Here is a 14,980-nt window from a genome sequence, read left to right as displayed (position 1 = left end):
GACCCACGTCCTATTTACGGTTTCAGTAGGTGGCGCTCTTTCTGCCTGCCAGCTTCCTTGTTTGGAGGGAATAAACTCTAAGTCATTCAAGGAAGTCAGAAGTGGGTCAAGGCTGCAATTCCCTCTCACCACACAAATACCGAAAACAGAGACCAGAATTTATCCTTCTAAACAATTTGTTAGTGGGGTAAGACATATGTTAAAGCGGTGGAGGTGGGCAGGGATGTGGTATCAATTTGTTTACTACACAAATGTATCATTGTCCCAAAGAGTTCAAGTATGCCAAAGTCTGAGCATAAAGTTTGAAACTAAAGAAACAGAGTAGAAAGCAAATGATAAGAAAAATCAAGTAGAAATTTAGACAGAAGAGTTTTATATATATATATGTATGTATACATATATATATGAGGAAGAGATGGGGAACACTGATGTTATTGCTAAAACAAACAAACAACAAATAAAAACCCTACTAACTGTATGAAAAACTTAACCCGGCATAAAGATAGATCTCTACATGCATTAACTGGGGAGACGGCACAGTATTGCTTGCACAGCCATGAGCTTTAGAATCAGATAAACATAGATTTAGACCTTGGTTCCAGCTCTTTCATCCCAACCAAGTTACTCAACCCTTAATCCTCAGTCAGATATGACCTACCTTGTTTGGTTGTAATGGGCATTAAATTAAAAGATAATACATGCAAAATAACTATCCCAACACTTGGTCCACAGCCAGCATTTAACACATAGTATTACCTTTGGAGTATTAAGAATAAGTAAATGTAGTTGCTGATATTTTTTTCAAATTAACAGAGAATAATGGAAAATCATTGTAAGTTTTGAAGGGAAAATTCCTATATCAATCAGTATTAATACATTTAGAGGAGGATGAGCAGGAAAAGCTATGAGGGTCGTTTTGGTGTAATGACAAGGCCTGATCTTGGGTTCACAAGACTCAGGTCTGAGAGGGGCCCCTCTACTCACAGGCTGCATGGGCTTGGGAGAACCATCTCGCCTCACTTTTCATATTGATAAGACAGGAATTAAATTAATGCCATTTTGGGTATGGCATATGACTTTGAATATTAAACAGAATATGTACACTTCACCATATAAAACATAATAGTGTACAAAAATGCATTAAAAACTATAAAATCCTATATGAATGTAAAGTGGTGCTGAGGTAATTACTTCTAGTTAAAATTTATTCATGATTGAAGTTCATCATTAAAGTTGAAAAAATATTCTCTCAAAAGAAAGTGGGATATTAAGTGAGTTACCAAATTTGGATGAGAATAAGAAGAGTCTTACTGGATTTATGAGAAGAAAAGAGATGGATACTAGCAACATATTTGCAATACTTCTGGAGGCATTTCCATGACGTTTGTCCCACTAATGATCCTAATGTTTTTTTTTTTTTTATAATGCTTTTGGCAATATTTTAACAGGATTAGACTCTTGAGTTTCATCTGACATTTCATTTTGCCCCCATGAAATTAGTACACACATTGGATAGCTCATGATTTGAGTAAATTAGGATTGTATCATTTGTATCTATGTCTTTAAAATTTCCAAATTATAGAAAGAGAAATCAACCATATGAAATAAGGTCAGAAAAAAAGTACATAGAAATCATACTAATAAAAGAGAATCTATCAAGACCCAGATGCTATTGTGACCCCTGGCTTTAGATAATAATTTTTTTATTAGTCATAATAATTTATATCAATAAGTTAAAGTGTTAGAGCTGAACGGTTCATCTATTGGAGATTTTTAAAGTTAGCATTCTACCTATGTTAAATATGTGCCTTCGTGTGGTGTGCAGTAATGTCACCAGACAAAAGGAAACAGTCCAGCCCCCTCACAGCCATGACGGCTGTGCTGTTTGAAGGTCAACTGTCTTCTGAGTATGCAGAGAATCTTCATCATGTCATACTTCAGAAATATGTTTGCAGAGATGGGAAACAACAGGCTATGATTTAATGTTTTTGTTAAACCACTATAATTCTTTCAAAGCAAAATGCGTCACAACTGTTTCTCTCTGTTAAAGAGAAAATCAAGTCCTTAAAGAAAATTTCCTATGCTGCAGGTGGGGAGGAAGTTAAGAATCACCTATTATTTTTTTTGTTAGTACAATACAAGAAATTTGCATTGTAAAGCAAGCTGCTGTTGCCAGCTCTTCAATGGGCAGAGCAGACAGGAAGCTGCCTCCACCCTAAGAGGCTTAGAGACCCAGCAACTGAGTTAGACAGCAGGTGCCCGGGCTGATCAAGCCAGTTTTCTAACCCAGAACAGCGTGTTGTGGAACTCATTCTCTTCATCTCTTTTCTCTGTTAAGGAAGCAAGAATTTCTCTGTGTGGAAGCTGTGCAGCTATTTCTAGTTTGAGAGAAAACATCAAGGAATTTGATAACAATTGACTGTTAAAACAGCAAATTATTTTTAAAAAATAGATTATCCACACCTATAGGAGGAGGAATCTCAAGAATGCACACAATTAATAAAAGCTGGCTCTGCACTCACACAAACGTGCACTAATGTCCAGTAAACAACTCATGATGTGCACTGTTTCTTTTCTTTCCCAGAAATAGCAACCAAGAAAGATGTCTTTTAAATCAAGAATACTCACTAAAATATCTCTAAATATCTTACTAAAAAATTTACACTAAAATATTTTACACTTGGAGACCCTCAGAATTTTATTTCCTTTTGCTGTTGAAAAGTCACAATAGCCAAGAGGAGTAATGTATTTTCTTTTAAATTAACAAATGTCTTGGTGGTTAAGGCTGGGGTGGGGGTGCAGAGAAAGAAGTTGGCAAGAAAAGGTTCAGGCCCTGTTGCAAAACCAACTGTGAGCCAAGTATGACTCCAGACAGACAAGAACCACCTGCTACAACAGAGAGAGGGGTGTAAAAGATGAAATGAGGAGGAGGTGACCTTAAAGATCCTTTTCCCAACTATCGCATAAATAACTAAGGGACATGCAGATGTTTATATCAAACGCATGTGAACACAATATTTGCCACATGTTACTCAATGTAAGAAGACATATAATTACTTCTATATTTCTAGTCAATCAAGAAAAACTCCTGGAAGCAGATGGCTTATGGTTGGTAATAGTAATGACCACCTGGGCATTTACCTGTGTCGTCTTTAATCCTCACAGCAACCTTGTTGTTTTAGGGGGTGTTTAACAGATAAGGCAACTGGTGCACAGAGTTGGGAGGGTGCACCAGGTCACACGGGATGGAGTCAAGATGCTCTCGGGCCTGTTGGGCTCCAAAGCCGCTGCTTTCCGCAGTTCCGCGGCACCGGGCGCGACATAGATGTATGTCACAGCCTCAGATTCCTTTCAGACTTGAAAAACAAATTACAAAGAACCTCCCAAACAGATTCAAGCCCGTTCGCAATTGCCAAGACTTCGATGACACATTAGTGTACAGAATAAATGTACACTGCACATTAGAAAAGACAGAAATTCATTCTCACATGAAATTCTTAGGGAAAAACGAACGATTTTCCTTAGCCTACGCACAGTCGGACATCTGAGTCAACTTTGTTTCAGCATGGAATAAACAATGTTTCATTAAAAGATACTGTAAGCGTTCTTAGTAACAACGTGACACATAGAAGGAGTTCCCTTTTTTAACCTTTTTCAAAGAGGAAATATTCCGATTTCATAAAACTAGGGAAGACTTCACTTCTAAAGAAAATACAGACACAAAAAAAGTGGGCTACACGAAATAACTCGCGATGGCTTCAGTGTATTGTGGTCGCCCTGAGTGCTGCGTAAGAGCTGTGCTCAAGGTATCTATTGAAAGCGTGAGCGTCAGCAAGGGAGAACTTCTGACACAGAAAAGGTGAATCCCAAAACTACTATTTGATATAGTGATTCATACGGGCTTTGTTCTTCTCATCTTCAAATAAAAAATGTGTGATTAGAAAAAGGGGCATTAAAAAGAGCAGTAAAACTCCTGGGCGGTGGAAAAACTGTCAATGAAAGGGCGCAGTGACAGACCCCGAGCGTCCGGGAAAATCGAGTGTCCGTCACTCCGAATTTAGTTGTTTGTGGGTCGATTTCTTCATTACTTAATTATAAGAATGGATTTTTTTTTCAAAATAGAGGTTATTACGGAAGAAAACCCAAGCATTTGAAAGCGCAGGTTCATTTCCTACAAGCAAACCCAGGAGAAGCAGCGTCCTGTCGTGGAGGATCGTGAGAATCCTCTCCTGCCCGCCCACGTGGCCAAAGTAAACAGGAGGGGGGCGGGGCGGGGAGAGGCAGGATCCGTCAGCTTCCTAATTTGCGGAGTCTTTAAACTACAGGTCTCTAAGCACTAAGGGCATGCCCTCAGCGAAAGTGGGGACTGCTTCTGCTGACCGAGATTAGAGCGACGTGTGGAGGGGACACCAAGGGTTAGGCGGGGACGGTGGACCTACCAGGAGGTGGGGATGTGGGCCTCTGCGGGCGGGGATGGGAGTGCAGGGGTTCCTGCAGGGGGTGGAAGTAGGGGCTGGTGCAGGGGTGCGCGGGGGTGGGGTGCGGGGGAGGGGCAGTAAGGGCTAGTGGGGTAGGGGGCAGGGGCGGGGAGGGTGAGCGCAGGTGGGGTGGTGCGCAGATATCTCTAAGGAAGCGGTGGAGTGCGGTACCAACGAAATGTTTAAAAGGTTAACTAGGTTATAAAGGTTAAAAAAATCTGGGGTCTCGCATCCTTGTGCCAGGCACCCAGACCACCTCCCCATTCAAGCCTGCCCCACCTCCATCACGGAGCTAGAGACCCGTCCGGGGGTCCCCAGGGTGCCCAAGGGCTGGCCCTTCCCCACGTTCGTACCAGCACACAGCTCCTGCTCCACTCCACAGGAGAGGGCAGCTGGGCCTCAATTTGGAGCCCCCAGGTGCCGCTGGCCTCTGTGCAGGAACCCCGGGCGGGGTGGGGGGGGGGGGCGGCTGATACCCTGGGAGCCAGGGGTGAGGGGCCCAGGAGGGCAGGGTAGGTTGGGCGGAGGAGGAGGCGGGGGGTAGGGGAGGCTGGAGAGGAGGAGGTTAGGTAGAGGAGGAGGAGGCCAGGTGGAGAGGAGGCCAAAGAGGAGCAAGAGGAGGAGGCTTAGGAGGAGCAGGAGGAGAGGGAGGAGGAGGAGCGGGAGGAGGAGCGGGAGGAGGAGCAGGAGCGGGAGGAGGAGGAGCAGGAGGAGCAGGAGGAGGAGGAACAGGAGGAGGAGGAAGAGGAGGAGTGGGAGGAGAAGCAGGAGGAGGAGCGGGAGCAGAGGAGGAGCGGGAGCAGGCAGAGGAGAAGCGGGAGGAGGAGGGGGAGCGGGAGCAGAGGAGGAGGAGAAGCGGGAGGAGGCAGAGGAGGAGCGGGAGGAGCAGCGGGAGCCGGAGGAGGCCGACCCCCGCGCCGCGCCGCGCGCCCGGCCCGCCCGCATGCGAGTCACGTCCGCCCCCTCGCGCGCCGCCCTGGGACGCCGGCCCCGCCAGCGATGAGGACAGACGTCAAAGTGCCTTATGAATATTGATGCGGAGGCTAGGCTGCTGTCGTAGAGGAGCAGAAGGAAGCAAGATGGCTGCCCTTTAGGATTTGTTAGAAGGACCGACCGCGAGCGCCGGATCGCTGCGAGGCTGCGGGACAGACGAGGTCAGAGCGCTCCTCCCGCGCCGCGGGCCCCCTTCCCTGTCCCCCCCGCGGCCCCGGCCCAGGCGCCCCGCGTGTCACCCACGGATGCCCGGGAGAGGGAAGCTCGCGAATTACTGGAGCCTCTTCAACATGGCTGACAAATAGTTTAATTCCCCTTTAAACCTGGAGTTCTGTGTCTCCGCTAATGCTCGTCCCCTCCTTGCCCGGAAAACTTACCTTTGTGACTCCGACCGGCCGGTTTCGCGGCCTTTCACCCTCAGGAAAGTGAATTTTCTTGCCTTTCCTTTCTCCAGTAATGCCGCTTTGGGGGGCACTGCTTTTCCCTTTATTCCCCCCACCCCCTTCCTTGGTGCGGGCGAGAGCCTCTCGTCTCCCCCGACCCCCCGGAAAGAGTGCGGCCCAGGATCTTCCCCCCTTTTAGCTGCTGTGGGGTCTGGGTTTGGGTCTGCGTTGGCGTCCGCCGCTTCCCAGCCCCCTGTCCCCTTTGGGGGTGTCCAAAGCGGGTGTCACGGGGAGTGGGACTGGGGTCCACCGGTGGGGCTATGTTTTCCCTGAAGTCCGCACGTTTTGTTAGGGGTGCGCAGCGCGAGAGGAAAGAGTAGTTACTCCGGTCGCCGAGACAGGACCAGAACCCACTTTTCTCAAGGTACATCAGCCCTACGATGGGCTATGCCCTCCAGCCCGGGGAGTATGTGTAAGAGAATTTGTGGGCAAATCTGTGTCCGGGCTTTGTGCTCGCGACCAGCTTCGTTTGTCCCCGGTAAGTGACAGGCAGACACAAAGGCAGGCACAGGCCGGGGAGGGGGCGGGCGGCGGAGGGGCCTGCGAGCGCAGACTGCAAGGTCAGGGGCGCCCAAGAAGTGAAACCCAATCCCAGCCCAGGACCGAGACGGAGAGAGCGGGTTTCTAACAGTCCCATCCAAATCTCTCTCTCTCGGCTGCTCTCTTTTCTTTGGTCTTTTATCTCTCTGCCTTTCTCTTCACACACACACACTCTCGAATCTTGCCGAAGCTTTTCCCTTGGGCTACTTGTCTACTGTATTTGGCTAACAGAGTTTGTATGGCGAGTTCCCTACGTCGCTACGGTGAAATCAAGTGTGGCCTGGGTAGACTCCGGGGCAGGTCGAGAATGGAGTATGTGTTCTTGGCTGGCTGTCGCGCTCATGACACACTTTTAATTACACTGAGCGATTTCCCGGCCTCTTCATCTAGTGTTTAGGAATTGAAAAAAAGGGTTATTTTCCGGTTGCTTGCTTAAAATTTAGTTAAATATTTTTATATTTGCCTGTCCAGGGAGAAAGATACATCCATAAATTTAAAATTTCAAATCGCGCATTGTGCTTTTCCCTCTCCAAACAGGGGTAAATGGCAAATCCAAATCCAAAAATATTCATCAACAAATGATCCAACTAAGTGTACCTTAGGGGAAGTTGGGATCTACAGAGGAAAGATATTGACTCGGCTTGCTTTGGTTTGGTTAAGACTGTGGGTATTGTTGCTTGGCTAATGAAATCATTATATTTGCATTTTAATGGAAAGTTGAAACACTAGAGGGGAGTTACATTCTTTTACATGTTTGCATGTGTGCTTCATAATAGGTTTGAAGTAGAATATAAATTTCAACACCACAAATATTGATTTTTTTATGTTATTAAGCAGAGAAGTGTTAATGAAGGATTAGAAAGTCAAAGCTAAGTTTAGAAGGCATGTATGTGATTAAAAGATGGTCAGAAGGAATATCATCATAATGGGCACTACTCCATGAATCAGATTTCCAAAACTGTCTGTCCTCAGTAGTTCACTTTGTAACTCTTTCTATTTTGATCTCTGGAAAAGCAGTTAAGTTTACTTTACTCATTGATGCTAGAGGTTATTTCACATGATTACGAGGGAGAAGTATTACTCATCTCTGTGAAATAGAAACAGCTCATTTGGTTACTTTTTATTTGTCCTAAAATAATAAAGAAAATACTTGAGTATAGCGTAAATGCTTGCTATTTGTTATGAAAACTATGCTTAATTATTCCAGCAACTCAGAATTAAAAATAAGCAGTTCCTTTTGCTAACAGACTAGTATCTAACTACTTTGGGGAGACTTTTCAAATGTTGTATTATATACTGTCTTCAAGCTGTTCAACTAACAGTAGATATGTTATTTTCCACTCACATTGATAAATAAGAATACCTACATTGGTTAATGATTTTGAATGTGACCATGAAGTCTTGTTCTTTCCTATCATCATAGGAAAGATTCTTTTATTATTTTATGATTCTTTTGTTATTTTATGCATCCTATTTGTGTGCCAAAAATAGCTGCTAATTAATCTCATATGAGGGGCTTCAATAATTATAAGGAGATATGCATATTATCCACCAATATGAGTAAAAATACCACTTTCTCCTTTATTAGAACAGAGGAATTACTTGAATCAGTAGACAATGAGTAGTTAAAAAAGACATAACCTCAGTTCTTCATTTACCATATTGGTGATAGTCGGTACCTCCTGCGTGCTCCAAAAATTTCCAAGATAGAACTCTCTTGGGTAATTGAATTTTATGGGAGTGATAGTGGACCATAACAAGATAGATAGTTTTTCTTAGACTCCAGTATTGCTTGCTTATTTTCTTATTGAACTAATGGCTAGTAAGAAATTCACTTAGAATGAGAGAAGTCCTTGTTTTGTTTAAATTCACACATTTACCACACTCTTCTTAAGGCTTTAATTACGTCTGGCATTGTGCTGGTCCATGCCAGGAGCCAGGGTGGTTGATATGATTTTGATGCAGTGACATGTGGACCTAGACGTTGGCAAGTCGACATGCCTTCCAGAACAAGTGAAATGCACCTGCTGAGGAGTTGTTATGACAGACTTCCAAAGTCCTGTTTGGGCACTGGACTGGTATTAGGTAACAAAAACTGGAGTTAATGTTTTGGTTTCACTTGCTGAAATTAGAGTCTCTCTATCAATGCCCCCAAGGCTCCACCCATACGCAATGTTGTAAGCCAAATGTCACTATTGAAATGTATTTCCTTGTTTGCTGACCTCATTAAGAAACCCTTCTTATGATTCACAGACACACCTAACAAAAACTCTATTTTCCATCCTGCCCCAAATCCAAGTTAGTAAATTCTTATTACTTCTTATGACATTATCTTGAAATAAAATGTCTTCAAAACCCATGGATGTTTGACATTTTACAATGTCTTATACTTAGAAAATATTAGATCTGCTTTTTTATGGTCTGATTGCTTCTGTTACAAGTTCAGTTGTTGTTGTTTAATAGAATTTAATAGTCTTACCAGGCCATCTCTAATTGCTAGAGGGGGTCTTCTTTGTTTTGTAAACATCCATGTAGACAGTCTAGCTATAATTGTTTCCTGTTATGGGGATGGGTTAAAACTTTGGACCAACTGCCAGTGTTGGTTCATCAAAATAACATTTTTCTCAATGATTATGCCACCATTGCACAGAAATTCTTAAGAGTTGTAATGGCACCAAAGCCAGTAGCAGGAAAATCCCTCACCAGCCAGCTTTACAATTGGAGCCTTAACTGTGGGAGAGTAGGATTGCCAAGTTGAGCTGGTGGTTATCTTGGAAACTGTGCAAAAGAACACAACCACACATGATTTTGCCAAATATACAGTATTTACTTGGTCTAGATCTCCAATTTCTATTTGACTCACTGCCCAAACTCAGTGAACACTGTGACATTATTTAAGGAGGTTATATAGTACATCTGTTGGTTTGATATCTAGTAGGAGAGAAGAGTTCCAGAAGAAGAGAGGGTGACGTGAGAGCATGTGCCTCATTGTGGCTGCAAGCCAAAAAGAACTGTATGGATCTGCTTATTTCCTGGTTGTTCTGATCCTAGATTGCACATTGCAGAAAATCCCTCACTTAAGATAGGTATACGATCTTCTCTCAATAAAACAGATTTTGCTTGCCCATTCCAAAATAGTAGATTCTATCAGCTTTGATTTATGCTTTCTCCACTTGTCATACACAGTTAAATGTGGCAGGCTTCAGGAAGTAGAAATAGATAGTAGGTAGATTTTCAATATTTTGTGTAAAAATAAATTCACTGATAATGTCAAGCTACCTGCAGTTTTAAGAATTTGGAAATCAATATTTTATACATACAAAGGGTGGTTACTCAAACTGACTTAAAATCAAGCTTCACATAGTCTGAGAATTAAATTAAGAGATGAATAAATAGGGATTAACTGGTTTTGAAGGACAATTTAGAATATAAAATGAACTGGTTGCTTCACTAAAAACACTATAAATGTTTCTTTTAAGTTAGATTTATGTCTGCTGGAAAAGAGGCACTGATTTCTATGTCTTTTTATCCCCTGATAGAACCTAGTGGCGTCGTACGCAGTCAGGATCTAATGAGTAGGGGTGTTGGGGGTGAAGGTGGTCAAAGTGTACAAACTTCCAGTTATGAAACGAGTCAGCTCTGGATGGAACGGACAGCATGGCAACTGTACTCACAATGCTGTATTGTATATTTCAAAGTTGCCAAGAGGGCAGATCTTAAAAAAAAATCATAACTATGTGAGGTGATGGATGTGTTAACTAATCTTGTGGTAATAATTTCCCAATATATACATATATCAAATCATTACTTTGTACACCTTAAACTTACACAATGTTATATGTCAGTTACATCTCAATGAATGCAGGGGGAGAAAAAGATCTAATGAATGACATAGAACTAGCAAAACACAATGTTATTTAATTAGAAAATGTGTAATCTATTCTCAATGCATAAGAGAAAAATAATGTAAAAGATCTTGGTGATGGTGATGATTGTAGTAATGACGGCACTTCTTCCTTGAATGTAACTTCTACAGGCTGTGGCAATCACCCCATAAAAGCCATCCATTGGAAGCATACAGTTTCATGGCTTTTAGTAAATTTATACTGGGATCACACACTTTTTGGCTGAAATTTTTATTGACATAATTGTAAATTCATATGCAGTTGTATGAAAATAATAATTTGGCAAGCATTCTGCCAAATTTCCCCCAGTGGTACCATTTTGCAAAACTATAGTATAACATCACAACCAGGGTACTGACATTGCGATAGTCCGCTAATCTTATTCAGGTTTCTCCAGTTTGACTTGCACATTGGGTGTGTGTATATTTAGCTCTATACCATATTATGACATGATCAGGTATTTTAAAACCTTTTTTTCCTGAAAACAGGAAAGTTTAACACAATTCCTATCACAATATTCTCAGAATATTTTTTTTTACTTAAAAGTTTTCTGCATCAAATGGCCTTGTGTTCAAAATATTTTAAGTTGTTTTAATGTTTTATGACCCTGTAAGTTATGCCCTTCTTTCTCATCACTACTCCAGAAAAGGAGGTATTACTATCATCCCGTCTTTGGTGAGGATGCTGAAGCTCAGTGAGGCTAAGTGACTTGTCCATGGTCACACAGCCAGTCCGTGGCTGAGCAAGGGCCTGAATTTAGGCAGTCTGTCTCAAGAGCCTAATCTTGTAGCCACTATGCTCCACTGCCTCATACCATTAATAATAAGTTAATGTAGGCTGTGTAAGGCAAGTCATAAAAGGAGACCTAACTGCATACAATTGTCTGCACAGAAACATGCACCTGAATATTCATAGAAGTATTACTGATAATTGTCAATAATTGTAACAACCCAAATGTCCAGTAACTCATAAATACGTAAATGGTAGTATATTCATAAGTGGAATATTAGCAGAAAAAAGGAATTAAGTTCTGATACATGCTATAACAGAGGTGAACCTTGAAAGAAGTAAATAACAAAAGGTCACATATCCAAATAGTATGATTCCACATATATAAAATGTCCAGAATAGGCAAATCTAAAGAGACAGAAAGTAGAGTAGTCATTGCTAGGGGCTGGGGGACTGACTGCTAATAGATATGGGATTTCTTTGGGGGGTGATGAAAATGTTCTATAATTAGATAGTAATGGTTGCACAACTCTTTTTAAAAAAACACTGAATTGTACACTTTAAAAGGGTGAATTTTGGGGCCAGCCCCATGGCCGAGTGGTGAAGTTCTCACGCTCTGCTTCGGTGGCCCAGGGTTTCACCGGTTCGGATCCTGGAAGCAGACATGGCACTGCTCATCAAGCCATGCTGAGGCGGCGTCCCACATAGCACAGCCAGAGGCAGTCACAACTAGAATATACAACTATGTACTGGGGGGCTTTGGGGAGAAGAAGAAGGAGAAGAAAAGATTGGCAACAGTTGTCAGCTCAAGTGCCAGCTTTAAAAAAAAAGGGTTTAAAAGGGTGAATTTTAATGTATGTGAATTATATCTCAATAAAGTTATAAAATTACATACAATTGACAAGATATTTGGCTTTCCGAAAATATCTCATGTCTCATGCAAAGAAATGTAGGTGTTGTTTGAATTGAATTGTATGGGGCTGAGCATATCTTTCTGGAAATATGACGCCGGTGCATTCTGTGTGGTTGCCTTTCTCTCATAGATGAGGACACTTAATTAGACAAAAGTTCACTTTGGTGTTTAGTGGTGAAAAGAGCCTTCAGGACTTCTACAAGATGATTCATTTGACAGGTGATAGGTCAAGGGACTTGGCGAACAGGGCTCAATGTATAATTGCAAGACGCTTTCTCAAATATATTCAGTTACTCAGCCATTTTCCAATTAATTCAGAAGATATAACCCAAGCGTTAAAAGGAATGTTTATAAAAATTTCCATTCTTGATTAAACTGCTGTCAAATATATAGTTTAATCTAGAAATGAGGACAAATCTCTAGATTCCAATTCAATGACATAAATTGCTAAATTATCCTTTTTATTTATTTTTTTTTTCATTAAAATTTCTTGTCTGTGTGGAAGCAGAAGGACATTGGAGGATATATAGAGTAAGCTTCCAAACTTTGATTTTGTTAATTTTATATCTCCATTGTTGTTATCATGTCTCAGTTTTTAAAATTGAAATGACAAAGCATCTCATTGGGATAAAGCAAAGAATTGTGTCTCTGTGTGCTGATATTGTAGTACATTATAGATGTAAAATAAGGTTGAGAAAGAAATTGGTCTTCAGCAGTCTTTATGATGCCCAGAAAAGTGGGAAAGTTAGGGTCACAATGTTGGTGGCTCTCCTTGTACTACAAGTGGCTGCAGTCTTTACAAACACCAGCAGAATTTTTACAGACTTATTAATGGTAAAATGAGGGCAGATTTTTAGCATTAGTCCCTATGAATTTAGGATTTGTAATTTTGGACACACAGGGTGAATTATTTGGGGTTGGTTTTATTTGAATTTTATTTGAATTTCTAACTTTACATAGTTCTAGACATCAGACATTCTTGTTGAGCAATGGTTCTCTTCCTTTTTATTCTGATGAGAATGTTGGTTGCTGCCAACCAGACCCCATAGCTCGGGACCATGGCTGATCACCAGGTGGAGGAGATTCGGTGATCTGGAAGCATTCAGCTTTAATAATGTACACATGCTATTGGACTCAAGCAATAACTGTAGAAATGACCCAGAATTCTACTTTGTAGGAGTCTGATTACAGCACTTGCTATATGGTATTTGCAAGAGACACAAGTTAGACACTCGTGGTAGAACCTTCACCCCATCCAGCCGTGGACATGTGGTTGTCATAGAAAGCAATAAGATAGAATAAAGGTCTGGTTGTCCTCACAGGAGAATCGAGTAGCTGGCTTGTTTTTACCCTTTCCTGTTTCTCTTAACACTTTGTGAATCACTTCAGCTGATAATAGATTTTTATAGTAGTATCGCCATAATATTTGAAAAGTTGCTCACTAAGTTTGAGTGTAGTACTCCATCTTTGCTTTTTAAATGTATTTCCAAAAATTGTAAATCTTTTCGAACAAATTAGAAATATAGAGAATGGGATATTTTGATTTGTTTGTATTTTCAGCTTTGCTTTTTATAAATAATTACTGTTGAGGATATACTATATTCAAAAGACAAACACTGGGTTGTGAATTTTTGCTGGTGGTCTGTTCTCCAGGGGCAGAATTGCGTGTGGTCAGGCAGACACAGCAGATCTCCTGTTAGGGTACGCCAAACAGAGTGTCAATGTTTTACATTTGCTACTTTTACTATTTTGAAATTTGTCACAGTTTGTTCTGTGGATGCTAATGGTCTAATTGAATGATAGTTTTAATTACTATTGTCATGTCCCATTAGCCATTACAGAAAACCTGCCTTATTGACTCGCTTATGTTCTTGATAGAGAATTAAATCTATGTCTGGATTATACTTTAATGGAAACTATTCACACAACTCTCAAGATGGGTTTTTATTATAGTATTTCTCCTCAAATTGCGGTATTTTTCATCTTGCAATATAGAAGAAAAAAGGCTTAAAGACTGATAGTGAAACCCAGAGGATATGACACGACCTGTTTCTGAGTTATTCCTCCTGTTTTCTTCCCTGTCTGCACTCAGAAACAAGGGCACTCATTAAAAAATATCTTAATTATTAGTTGTGCTGCTTCCAAAATAAGGCACTAGAATCTGAAAATAGTACAATTGGTGCCACACCCAGATTCCACCCCTAACATACTGTCTTCTTCCTATTAATTTATTTTTTAATCTGTTTGTTCTTTCAGCACTTTTCTCATTTTTGTTTGAAGTTTCTTACTTTGAAGTTATAGAATTTTCATATTTGCCATTAGCTATAAAGTCTCTCAGCTCTTTTATAACCTTTCATGATTTTTGCATTAAAAGGATTACTTATAGACACCCTCTAATTACTTTGGGTGATTATTAGCTTTTTGTTTGTTTTACTGCATATATCATAACAGAACAAGAAATCATTTCTGCAAATAAAGTGTCTGATCGATCATAAAATTAGAGTGAACTTCTTAAAAAGTAAATTCAGTTATAAAACATTAATTCATTTACATTCACATTTTAATGTACCAAACATAATTGGTGAAAGAAAAAAATCATATATGGATACTTTCCAAACATGAGGGAAGAGCAAATCTTCCAATCTAAAAATATCATATAAATTACTTGTTTTGGTAAAAAGAGAAGCAGGTACATTTTAGAAGGAAAGCACATATTTTAAACATTGTACTCTAGATTTAATCTACCTTTATTCCAATCCAGCCACTTTAAATGGTTACTTTTTCTCCTACAAAGTTATATATATACATATGTATATATGTGTATATATATATATATATATATAATTGAAATTAAGACAAAGTTGTATTTAATTTTGGAATGTCTACCACATTATAGCTTGGAGAAAAACATATTGGCAGAAAACAAAGCTAGTAGACATTTTGCTAATGGCTTACCTTTTTAGTGGCTATGATTCAATT

The 14,980-nt window shown here is 40.7% G+C and overlaps 1 protein-coding gene across 5 annotated transcripts in view; it reads left to right on the top strand.

Moving 5' to 3' along the window:
• Positions 1–5,244: 5,244 nt before the first annotated feature.
• Positions 5,245–14,980, top strand: part of TET2 (tet methylcytosine dioxygenase 2) — a 116,830-nt gene continuing 107,094 nt past the window's right edge. For all 5 annotated transcript variants that reach the window (XR_011436316.1, XR_011436315.1, XM_023636795.2 and 2 more), the window contains exon 1: positions 5,245–5,632. The gene's annotated coding sequence lies outside the window, so the exon portion shown is untranslated. The remainder of the gene's footprint in view (positions 5,633–14,980) is intronic.

Source organism: Equus caballus, chromosome 2, assembly GCF_041296265.1.
Source record: "Equus caballus isolate H_3958 breed thoroughbred chromosome 2, TB-T2T, whole genome shotgun sequence".
Classification (NCBI taxonomy): Eukaryota; Metazoa; Chordata; class Mammalia; order Perissodactyla; family Equidae; genus Equus; species Equus caballus.
The sequence above is the reverse complement of the archived record's forward strand: the minus strand, read 5'-3'. Positions and strand labels throughout refer to the sequence as shown.